Here is a 13,577-nt window from a genome sequence, read left to right as displayed (position 1 = left end):
GGGTGTGGAGGAAGTGGTCCTGGGGTGCTGTCCTGCCGGCAACTGCCCTGACTCACCCACGAGGCAGAGTTCACTTGCACCACTGGCCACATCATTCTGTCCTTCCCAGGTGTGCTGTGTCTGGTCGCACCTGGGTGACTCACTGGGCAGGGACTCTGAGGGAACGGAGGGAACTGGGTCATCCTCAGTGTGGCGGGGAGGCAGGAGGGCTGTCCGGAGCCCACTGCATGGATAAAGAAACTGAGGCCGGCCTCCTCCCTGCCTGTCCTCCGACCTGTCCACAGAAGCCTCCTCTCTGCCCTTCTCACGTCTGCTGCCCTCCACCTGGCCCAAAGGAGGATGCCCCAGACTCCTTGTCCCCTTCCACATCCTCCCACGTGGCCTCTATCGATTACTCCCTTCAAGGCTGGCTTTTGTCTCCAAAGACTGGGAACTGCCCAGACAGCGTGGGGGTCTACTGTAGGAGAACCCAGAGACCCGAGCACCTTCGGGGGCAAACCCAGGGGGCCCTGAGCTATTGGAGTGGATTTCCCAGGTGGGAGAAGCCCATGGACAGAGGGGCCTGGCAGGCTACAGTACATGGGGTTGCAGAGTCGGACAGGACTGAGTGACTAAGCACAGCACCACCCCGATGCAAGGAAGGAAAGTTAACCCCCATCCCCCTCTCCTGGGTTTGGTGGGTTTTGTGAGGAGAATCATGCTGACATGGAAAGCCAAGACTCAGCATGTTATCTGGAATCTTGTCCTCAGGAAAAAGCAGAGTGGCTGGCAGTCACTCCAGATCCCACCCCAACTGCTTCCAATTCTCCTGCCCCTGAAGGGACTCTTTGTGAACAGATATGATGAACATAACACTGGCCTCCATTCACTGATTTTGCAAACCACATGGCAGGCCTCATTCCTAGACGAGAGGTTGGCCAAGAACTTGGGGCCCAACAGGGACCTCAGGAGAGCAGATGTGTCTTCAGTCAGTCCAGTCACTCGGTCGTGTCTGACACTTTGCGATCCCATGGACTGCAGCACGCCAGGCTTCCCTGTTCATCACCAACTCCCAGAGTTTGCTCAGACTCATGTCCTTCGAGTCGGTGATGCCATCCTCTGTTGTCCCCTTCTCTTCCTGCCTTCAATCTTTCCCAGAATCAGGGTCTTTTCTAATGAGTCAGTTCTTCACATCAGGTGGCCAAAGTATTGGAGCTTCAGCTTCAGAATCAGTCCTTCCAATGAATATTCAGGACTGATTTCCTTTAGGATTGACTGGTTTGATCTCCTTGCAGTCCAAGGGACTCTCAAGAGTCTTCTCCAACACCACAGTTCAAAAGTATCAGTTCTTTGGGGCTCAGCTTTCTTTGGGGTCCAACGCTCGCATCCATACATGACCACTGGAAGACAGACCTTTGCTGGCAAAGTAATGTCTCTGCTTTTTAATATGCTGTCTAGGTTGGTCATAGCTTCCAAGGAGCAAGCGTCTTTTAATTTAATTAAGATGTGTCTTAGCACTCAAAAAAAAGAAGAAGAAGAATTAGTGACTTTACCATAAGAAGTGAACAGATTTTTAGAGTTTTGAGGACCACGGTAACATAAGCTATTAAAACGTATACGCTGTAGACATTTCCTCTGAAGGACAGGAGATTGCAAACAGTAGTGTTAGCAGCTCCGTCAGTAGATGTAGACGACCTGGAGGAACGGCAGGGCTCTGCACCTCATCAGGGTGGCACGGGTACCTGTGCTGCTTGGCTGGCTCTGGGCTCATTTTCTTGGTTGGCTCTGTGCAAGGTGAGCGCAGGGGAGGTGGTCACTAGGAAACACGTGGACTTCTCCCTGGTGACTGGGGGTTTCTGCGTCTGCTGAAAACTCTGAATCCATAGCTGGGGCCAGTATCTCTCCTGGGGCCCCAGTCTGCTCCTGGGCATCAAGGCAGATCCCCCATATCCAGAATGGGGCTCCAGGTCCCCTAAACGCCTTCCTCTTTCCTGTCATTGTAGTGAATGAAGCACCACCTGCTCCAGTGAAACCTCAGCCCCATCCTTGACTCCTGTGTCTCTCACTTCTGCAACCCAGCGACCTTCAGATGCCCCTGTTGCTCCTTCCAGACCTCAGATCCTTCTCCTTCTTTCCGTTCATCCTGCCCCAGCCCTGATCCAAGTCATCACCTCTTCTTCCCCAGACTATCGTGATGAACTTTTTACAATTTTTTTATTAATTAAAAATAATTCATTGAAATATAGTTGGTTTACAATGTTGTGTTTATTTCTTCTGTATAGCAAAGTGATGGTTACACATACATACAGACAGACAGAATATTGAATATGGTTCCCTGTGCTATATAGCAAGACCTTGTTGTTTATCCATCCAAGCTATAATAGTTAGAAGCTGCTAATCACGAACTCCCATTCCTTCTCTCTCCCTCCGTCCTCTCCACTGGCAACCACAAATCTGTTCTCTATCTGATGAACTTTTAGTTTCTTCCCTATACTGACCTTGACCCTTTCCGTACAGTTTCTCGGCCGCCGTGACCAAACTCTTACAAAACACCCACCACTTAATCCTTGTGTGGCATCCAGGGGCTTTAGGATAATGTGAAGTTTCCAAATTGGAACCTTCCTGTTCCTCTTGCACAGCTCACCTTTGTAAGGTGTGGTATTCAGAAAACACCAGCTGGGTGACTAAAACTGAAAAGAAAGGAAGGGAAATCCTTTATTTAATCCTTTATGAAGTCTCTGTACACAGCATGACTTATGCCACAGCATGTGGAAAAACTGACTTAAATCCCCCTCTTATCTCTCAGTAGCTACCCAAAGTCTCCTGCCCGACACTCCCCCTGCCTCCCCCCAGCCCCTTCGCCCAGTCTCACCCCTGCTCCAGCTGCGAGCACCACCACTTTTCTCTAAGCCCTTCCCCACAGCCACCATGCCATGGAGTCCAGAAGCTGAGCAAAGAGCAGGTAGTTAGCCAGAGCTGTTGGGAAACAGTCTTATTGATCACATCCTGCATCTTCTCCTGGGAGTCTGCTGTCTCCATCCTCATTGCCTTCTTGTTTGTTTAGATTTGCTTTGACTCAAGCTCCAAAGACCCATAAACTTAATGGGAATCTTGCAATCTTGTTTTAGTTTCTCCATCTCTCCAGGGCCCCAGAACTTCTAGATTTTAAAATAAAATCCCATGGAATCATGGCCTCTCTCATAGCTTTGTCCGACCATGCAGCTGCTAAATGGATTCTCCAGAAGTCACAGACACAACCTCCTCCTGAAATGTCAACTCACAGCTTCAGGGCTGTTGATGCAGCTCAGCACCTCCCGCTAGGGGATAGGACTCTTTGGAGAGGATGGAACTGGTTAGAAAGTGGAGGAGCCAGCCTGTAACCCATGCCTCCATTTGTACTTTGACCCTGAGCCCACAAATTTTAGCATGTCCTTCTCAGGTAATTCATGGTGGGACCAGAACTTGAATGTAAGTCTGACCATACACATACAGATTTTTCTAATTACATATGCTACACCATGCATTTGGAGAAATGGAGCTTGTAAACTTGGGGGAAAAATACATGTAAGGGAAATATTTATTGTTGCACCTAATAAGGAGTCAGCAGAAACAGATATTTTAACATGCCTACTCAACACAAATGCATACATGCATGCTAAGTCTCTTCAGTTGTGTCCGACTCTTTGTGACCCCATGGACTGTAGACTGCCAGGCTCCTCTGTCCATGGGATTCTCCAGGCAACAATATTGGAGTGGGTTGCCATTTCTTCCTCCAGGGAATCTATCTGAAGCAGAGATTGAAACTACATCTCTTGAGTGTCCTGAATTGGCAGGCAGATTCTTCACCACTAGCTCCACCTGAGAAGTTCTGATACAAGTGCATCAGTCAGTTATTCATACATAATAACAATCTCCAATTTTTAGTACCTTAAAACAATCATTCATTCAGTTTAAGATTCTGCAGGTCACGAGTTAAGCTGGGTCATCCATATGGTTCTACTGTTCCCTACAGGACCCTTGTGGGTCTGAGGTACACTACAGCCAGCTAAATGATTCAGCTCCTGGAGGTTGGCTGACTGTTGACTGGAGTACCAGACTGAGTACAGTCATCACCCAGCAGGCTAATCTGTGCTCAGTCTCTGGGCAGCTGGGGTGACTTCCAAGAGAGAAAGTGGAAGGATGGAAGGCCTCTGGAGACCTAGGCCATGTTCTATTAATGTCCAGAGCAAGTCCCAACATGCACCCAAATTCCAGGGGTGGAGAAATAAGACTCCATTGCTTAATGGCAAGAACAACAAAATCCGCTTGCAAAGGGTGTGGATACAAGTGGGCAAAGAATTGACATCATTTCTGTATGCAATCCACCACAATGTTCTAAGGCTGATCAACATCTTTACTTTTTCTCAAATAACACCAAATATTCAGAACACTTTCATTCCATCATTCTGCCCCAAACTGTGTTATTATTGCACAATAATTGAGCCCTGTCTTGCTGTCTGAGAGCTCTACAAATCAGACTTGATTTATAAAGATTTACAAAGTAAATATTCTGTGGGATTTACCCATACACTTAACACTATCTTGGTTCACCATTACTTCTTCCATTTCCAACCATTCTTCTTCTTGAAGAATATACTTTAAATTTCCTTCATGGAATCAATTCAGTTCAGTTGCTCAGATGTGTCCAACACTTTGTGACTCAATGGACTGCAGCATGCCATGCCTCCCTGTCCATCACCAACTCCCAGAGTTTGCTCAAACTCATACACGTCGAATCAGTGATGCCATCCAACCATCTCATCCTCTGTCGTCCCCTTCTCCTCCTGCCTTCAGTCTTTCCCAGAAATCAGGGTCTTTTCTAATGAGTCAGTTCTTCTCATCAGGTGGCCAAAATATTGGAGTTTCAGCTTCAGCATCAGTCCTTCCAATGAATATTCAAGGTTGATTTCTTTTAGTATGGTTTGATATCTTTGCAGTCCAGGGGACTCTCAAGAGTCTTCTTTGACACCACAGTCCAAAAGCATCAATTCTTTGGTGCTCAGCTTTCTTTATAGTCCAACTCTCACATCCATATATGACTACTGGAAAAACCATAGCTTTGACTAGATGGATCTTTGTTGGCAAAGTAATGTCTCTGCTTTTTAATATGCTGTCTAGGTTGGTCATAGCTTTTCTTCCAAGGAGCAAGTGTCTTTTAATTTGATGGTCGCAGTCACCATCTGCCGTGATTTTGGAGCCCAAGAAAATTAAGTCTGTCACTGTTTCCATTGTTTCCCCGTCTATTTGCCATGAGGTGATGGGACTGGATGCCATGATCTTCATTTTTTGAATGTTGAGTTTTAGGCCAGCTTTTTCGCTCTCCTCTTTCACTTTCATCAAGAGGCTCTTTAGTTCTTTGTTTTCTGCCATGAGGATGGTGTCATCTGCATATCTGAGATTATTTATATTTCTCATGGCAATCTTGATTCCAGCTTGTGCTTCATCCAGCCCAGCATTTTGCAGGATGTACTCTGCAAATATGTTAAATAAGCAGGATGACAATATACATCCTTGGCGTATTCCTTTCCCAATTTGTAACTAGTCTGTTGTTCCATGTCCGGTTCTAACTGTTGCTTCTTGAGCTGCATACAGATTTCTCAGGAGGCAGTTAAGGTGGTCTGGTATTCCCATCTGTTGAAGAATTTTCCAGAGTTTGTTGTGATTCATGCAATGGCTTTGGCGTAGTTGACAAAGCAGTAGATATTTTTCTGGAATTCTCTTGCTTTTTCTATGAGCCAGTGGATGCTGGCAATTTGAATCACGGGATGTGTTCATGGTAAATCCTCTCTGTGTTTTTTCATTGTGCATGTGCGCTCAGTTGTTCAGTTGTGTCTGACTCTTTGTGACCTTATGGACTGTAACCCGCCAAGGTCCTCTGTCAGTGGGATTTTCCAGGTAAGAATACTGGAGTGGGTTGCCATGCCTTCGTCCAGGGAAGGAAGCCCTTTTGTTCATTCGAAAACATCTTTTGGCCTTATTTTTAAAAGATATTTTTACCAGGTGTAAAATAGATTGACAGCTATTTTCTCAGTACTTTGAAGATATTCTTACATTTTCTTCTGAGTTTCATTGCTATTTTTAAAGAGCACCTGTCAGTCCAGTTGGCAGTCACTATCTCCATTGTTTTTGATATCTCCACTATCTCCACTGTTTTTGCTTTTAAACAGAACTATAATGTACATAGAGTGGAACAGTTTGATGCTATAGTTTGGCATGTGTAACAGATTCTATATATTTTGATATTTGACTACTGACAGCTCTCAAGCCTCATGCCTCCCTCTTCTCTTTCTGCTCCACGTCTGGTCTCCTGATGAGAAAGTCTGGGCTCCTGCTCCCGCCTTTGACACTAGCAAGAGTTTCAAGCCCCACAAGCCCAGTTCACATACAGGAACTATCACATGGGTTCTACTCCCTAATCATAGCAAACAAACAAAAATGAACTTCATAGCAAACTGAATTCATCAATACATTAAAAGAATTATACATCATGATTAAAGAAGAGATTTACCCTAAAGATGCAAGGATGGGTCAATATCTGGAAATCAACCAATGTGATGCAATGTGCTAACAATAAAAAATAAACATCATATGATCATTTCATTAAATGTGGAAAAAGCTTTTGACAAAATTCAATATTCACTTATAATAAAAATGTTAACAAAGTGGGCAGAAAGAGAACATACTTCAACATAATAAAAGACATATATGACAAGCCCACAGCTAGCATCATATCTTATGATGAGAAACTGAAAGCATTTCTTCTAAAATCAGGGAACAAGACAAGGATGCCCACTCTCATTTCTTCTATTCAATATAGTATTGGAAGTCCTAGTCACCACAGAGAAGAAAAAAAAAAAAGAAATCCAAATAGGAAAAGAAGAAATAAAACTATCACTGTTTGCAGATGACAGGATACTATACATAGAAAATCCTAAAAACACCACAAAAAGTAAAACTACTAGAACTCACCAATGAATTCAGTAAAGTTGTAGGATACAAAATTAATATACAGAAATCTGTTACGATTCTGTACACTAACAGTTAACTATCAGAAAGAGAAATCAAGAAAACAAACAAATTTACAATTGCATCAAAAGAATAAATATCTAGGAATAAATCTAAGTAAGGAGGTAAAAGACATGTACTCATGATGTACATGTAAGACACTGATGGAAGGAACTGGAGGTGACACAGATGGAAAGATATATCACGCTCATGGATTGGAAGAATTAAATTGACCAAACTACCCAAGGCAATCTATAGATTCATTGCACTCTCTGTCAAAGTACCAAGGGCATTTTTCACAGAAATAGAACAAATAATTCTAAATTATGGGATTTGTATGGGAACACCAAAGACCCCGAATAGTCAAACATTCTTGAGAAAGAAGAACAAAGCTGGAGCTACGATTCTCCCTGACTTCAGACTATACTGCAAAGCAACAGACATCAAATCAAAACGGTGTTGGCACAAAAATAGACACACATCAATGGAACCGAACACAGAGCCCAAAATGAGCCCGCACTTACATGGTCAATTAATCTAGGAAAAAGGAGGCAAGAACATGCAATCAGGAAAAGACAACCTCTTCAGTAAATGGTGTGGGGAAAACTGGACAGCTACATGCAGAAGAATCAACCTAGACTACTCTTTCACACCATACACAATAATAAAGTAAAAATGAATTAAAGACTTAAATGTAAGACCTGACAGCAAAACTTCTAGATGAAAACATAAGCAGTATGTTCCTTGACATTGATTCAGTATACTTTTTTTGGATTTGTTTCCTCAGGCAATGAAAACAAAAGTAAAAATAAGGAAATTGTGCTATATCAAAGTAAAAGGGTATTTTTTTGCACAGGGATGAAAGCTATCAATAAGATGAAAAAAACACCAACTGAATGGAAGAAGATATTTTCAAACAAAATAACTGAAAAGGGATTAATATCCAAAATATAGAAGGACACATACAGCTCAGCATTAAAAAAAACAAATTATTGGATTAAAAAATGGACAGAGGACCTGAATAGACATTTTTCCAAAGAAGACATACAGATGGCCAACAGCTATCTGGGCATCACGAATTATCAGCGAAACTCAAATCAAAACCAGAATGAGATGTCACCTCACATCTGTCAGAACGGCCATTATCAGAAAGACAATAAATGACAGGTGTTGGTGAGGATGTGGTGTGAAGGGAATCCCATGTAATTTATCGGAAATGTAAACTGGTAGAGCCGTTGTGAAGGACTGGTGATTCCTCAAAAAATTAAAAATAGAACTGCAGTATGATCCAGCAATTCCATTCCTGGATATTTATCCAGATAAAATGAAAACACTAATGTGGAAAGATACATGCACCCCTGCGTTCACAGTAACATTATTTAAATTGCCAAGATATCGAAGCAACCTAAGTGCCCATCAATAGATGAATGGATAAAAGATGTGACATATATATATGTGTGTGTGTGTGTGTGTGTGTATACACACACACACACACACGGACTTCCCAGATGGCTCAGTGGTAAAAAATCCACCTGCAATGAGGAAATATGGGTTTAATTCCTGGTCAGGAAGACCTCCTGGAGAAGCAAAAGGCAACCCACTCCAATATTATTGTCTGGGAGATATCATGGACAGTAGAGCCTGGCAGGCTATACTCCATGGGGTCACAAAAGAGTCAGACATGACTTAGCAACAAAACAACAACAGCAGCAATATATATACATATGCACATATATATGAATACTATTCACCATAGAAAAGAACGAAATCTTGCCATTTGCGATAACATGGATGAAGTTGGAGAGTTTTATGCTATAAAGGAAGACAGAGAAAGATAAAACACTGTATGATTTCACTTATATGTGGAATTAAAAAAAAAAACAAATAAAACAGAGTCATAGATACAAAGAACGAAAAGATGGTTGCCAGAGGGGATGGACACAGGGGAAGGAGAGAAATAGGGGAGGGAGATTAAGAGACACAAACTTTCAGTTACAAAATAAATGACTCATGGGTATGAAGTACACAAGGTGGGGAACATAAGTCAACAAGTAAGTAAACTCTTTATGTGGTAACAGATTGTTACTGGATTCACCATGGTGATCATTTCGGAATGCATAGAAATATTGAATCACTGTGTTGTGTAACAAGAACTAACAAAACGCTGTACATTGGTTACACTTCAAAATCAAACAAATTCATAGAAAAAGAGGTCAGATTTGTGGTCACCAGAGGTGGGTGCATGCGGGGAGGGGAATTGGAGGAAGAAAGTCAAAAGGTACAGACACTGTTATAAGGTTAACAAATGCTAGGCATGAAATGTACAGCATGATAAATACAATTGAAACCGCTGTGCATTATATGTGACAGCTATTAAGAGAGTGAACCCTCAGTTCTCATCACAAGGGAAAAAGATTTTTTTCGATTTCTTTTAGTTTACACCTATATGAGGTGATGGAGGTTTACTACGCTTTTTGTAAAAATTGTTTCATGATGTGTGTATGTCAAATTACTATGCTGTCCACCTTAAACTTACACACAATTATATGAGCTGAATTATAGCTCAATGAAACTGGAAGAAAAATAAACTCTGTCCAGTCTGCAGACTTTGCTCTCTCAAGACATTGTGGGCCTGACTGAAGGCCTGTCCTACCCAGGGACCTCGCTTTTGTAGGCAATGAACTCTTTCACACCCTCTTTTGCTGTGTGTCTGTAGTATCGTCAGTCTTGACATCCACACCAAATTCTGGGCAGGAGTCCACTGTGTTTCTTCAGCAAGCCTTCCCCACGCATTCTGACAACAGTCTTACACTGTGAAATTCACACGCCATCAAAAATAGGATGTTTGCATCAAGCCAGAGAGGTACCTTGTGCCCCTTGCCAGGCCATCTTCACACTCTCCACCTAGGAGGTAGCCACCACACATATTTTTAGGACTACTTTATTTGTTCATAGTGGTTATCTATGGGCTAGAGACTTATGGGTAATTGTTTTCTGAAGTTTTATTATAGTTGCTTTGCGATGCTGTTAGTTTCTGCTATACAGCAAAGTGGATCAGCCACACATATACATACATTCCCTCATTTTTGGATTGCCTTCCCATTTGAATCACCATGCAGCATTGCAGAGTTCCTGGAACTATACAGTATGTTCTTGTTAGTCATCTACTTTATACATATGGTTTAGTCGCTCAGTTGTATCCGACTCTTTGTGACCTTTTGGACTGAAGCCCCCCAGGCTCCTCTGTCCATGGGATTATTTAAGCAAGAATACAGGAGTGGGTTGTCATTTCCTTCTCCAGGGGATCTTCTCAACCCAGGGATTGAACCTGCATCTCCTGCATTGCAGGTAGATTCTTAACCTGCTAAGCCATGGGAAGTATTTTATATATCAGTTCAGTTCAGTTCAGTCGCTCAGTCGTGTCCGATTCTTTGTGACCCCATGAATCGCAACACGCCAGGTCCCCCTGTCCATCACCAACTCTTGGGGTTCACTCAGACTCATGTCCATCGAGTCAGTGATGCCATCCAGCCATCTCATCCTCTGTCGTCCCCTTCTCCTCCTGCCCCCAATCCCTCCCAGCATCAGAGTCTTTTCCAATGAGTCAACTCTTCACATGAGGTGGCCAAAGTATTGGAGTTTCAGCTTTAGCATCAGTCCTTCCAAAGAACACCCAGGACTGATCTCCTTTAGAATGGACTGATTGAATCTCCTTGCAGTCCAACGGACTCTCAAGAGTCTTCTCTAACACCACAGTTCAAAACCATCAATTCTTCAGTGCTCAGCTTTTTTCACAGTCCAACTCTTACATCCATATATGACCATTGGAAAAACCATAGCCTTGACTAGATGGACCTTTGTTGGCAAAGTAATGTCTCTGCTTTTTAATATGCTATCTAGGTTGGTCATAACTTTCCTTCCAAGGAGTAAGCATCTTTTAATTTCATGGCTGCAATCACCACCTGCAGTGATTTTGGAGCCCCCCAAAATAAAGTCTGCCACTGTTTCCACTGTTTCCCCATCTATTTCCCATGAAGTGATGGGACCAGATGCTATGATCTTTGTTTTCTGAATGTTGAGCTTTAAGCCAACTTTTTCACTCTCCTCTTTCACTTTCATCAAGAGGCTTTTGAGTTCCTCTTCACTTTCTGCCATAAGGGTGGTGTCATCTGCATATCTGAGGTTATTGACATTTCTCCCGGCAATCTTGATTCCAGCTTGTGCTTCTGCCAGCCCAGCGTTTCTCATGATGTACTCTGCATAAAAGTTAAATAAGCAGGGTGACAATATACAGCCTTGACGTACTCCTTTTCCTATTTGGAACCCGTCTGTTGTTCCATGTCCAGTTCTAACTGTTGTTTCCTGACCTGCATATAGGTTTCTCAAGCGGCAGGTCAGGTGGTCTGGTATTCCCATCTCTTGAAGAATTTTCCACAGTTTATTGTGATCCACACAGTCAAAGGCTTTGGCATAGTCAATAAAGCAGAAATAGAGGTTTTTCTGGAACTCTCTTGCTTTTTCCATGATCCAGCGGATGTTTGCCATTTGATCTCTGGTTCCTCTGCCTTTTCTAAAACCAGCTTGAACATCAGGAAGTTCACAGTTCACATATTGCTGAAGCCTGGCTTGGAGAATTTTGAGCATTACTTTACTAGCGTGTGAGATGAGTGCAATTGTGTGGTAGTTTGAGCATTCTTTGGCATTGCCTTTCTTTGGGATTAGAATGAAAACTGACCTTTTCCAGTCCTGTGGCCACTGCTGAGTTTTCCAAATTTGCTGGCATGTTGAGTGCAGCACTTTTACAGCATCATCTTTCAGGATTTGAAATAGCTCAACTGGAATTTCATCACCTCCACTAGCTTTGTTCGTAGTGATGCTTTCTAAGGCCCACTTGACTTCATATTCCAGATGTCTGGCTCTAGGTCAGTGATCACACCATCGTGATTATCTGGGTCGTGAAGATCTTTTTTGTACAGTTCTTCTGTGTATTCTTGCCACCTCTTCTTAATATTTTCTGCTTCTATTAGGTCTATACCATTTCTGTCCTTTATCGAGCCCATCTTTGCATGAAATGTTCCCTTGGTATCTCTAATTTTCTTGAAGAGATCTCTAGTCTTTCCCATTCTGTTATTTTCCTTTATTTCTTTGCATTGATCACTGAGGAAGGATCAGTTCCTACCTCTCCACCTAGGAGGTAGCCACCACACATATTTTTAGGACTACTTTATTTTTTCATAGTGGTTATCTATGAGCTAAAGACTTATGGGTAATTGTTTTCTTTATTTTTATTATAGTTGCTTTGCAATGCTGTTTCTGCTATACAGCAAAGTGATGTAAGGAACTGATATATCTCTTCTTGCTATTCTTTGGAACTCTGCATTCAGATACTTATATCTTTCCTTTTCTCCTTTGCTTTTCGCTTCTCTTCTTTATAGTAGTGTACATATGTCAATTAGGACATCAAAGAAGCAGACTTTCACACTTGCTTTCTTTGACTTCTGGCTTCTTTCACTCAGTGAAGTATTTTTGATACCTCTCCGTGTTGTTGGTTGTCTTGATCGTGTGTTCCTCTTTATTTCTGAGTGATATTCCATTGTACAGTTATTTCACATTTGTTTATTCACTCTTATACTGCTAGACATTTGGATTGGCTCCAATTTTTGGCTATTATGCTTAAGCTACTATGAATACCACATATAAATTTTTTGCGGACATCAGTTTTTCTTTGAGGAAAAACCTGATGTCCATGTAGGAGTGCAACTACTGGGTATGTACATGTTTAACTTTTGAAAAAACTGTCAAATAGTTTTCTGAAGTGTTTGTACACTTTTACATTCCTACTTGCAGGGTATGTGAACTCCAATTGTTCCACCTTGGCAGCAGTTATTCATTTTAGCCATTCTACTGACTAATAGATTATCATTACTTTAAGTTAATTAATATGATAAGACTAATATTAAAATGCTATTAATATTGGTACTAAAAAGTAATTGCTCCTTGGAAGAAAAGCTATGACAAACCTAGAGAGTGTATTTAAAAGCAAAGACATTACTTTGGGGACAAAGGTCTATATAGTCAAAGTTATGGTTTTTCCAGTAGTCATGTACAGATGTGAGAGTTGGATCATAAAGAAAGCTGAGCACCAAAGGATTGATGCTTTTGAACTATGGTGTTGGGGAAGACTCTTGAGAGTCCCTTGGACAGCAAGGAGATCAAGCCAGTCAATCCTAAAGGAAATCGACCCTGAGTATTCACTGGAAGGAACTGATCCTGAAGCTCAAATACTTCGGCCACCTGATGGGTAGAGCTGACTCATTGGAAAAGACCTTGATGCTGAGAAAGATTAAAGGCAAGAGGAGAAGGGGACAACAAAGGATGAGATGATTGGATGGCTTCACCAACTCAGTTGACATGAATCTGAGCAAGCTCTGGGAGATGGTGAAGGACAGGGAAGCTTGATGTGCTATAGTCCATGGGGTTGAAAAGAGTCAGACATGACTTAGCAACTGAATACCACCAAAAATATTGGTACAGTGACTTCATGGTGGTGTTAA

The sequence above is a fragment of the Bos mutus genome, chromosome 1 (assembly GCF_027580195.1).
Source record: "Bos mutus isolate GX-2022 chromosome 1, NWIPB_WYAK_1.1, whole genome shotgun sequence".
Taxonomy (NCBI): Eukaryota; Metazoa; Chordata; class Mammalia; order Artiodactyla; family Bovidae; genus Bos; species Bos mutus.
This window is presented reverse-complemented; position numbering follows the sequence as displayed.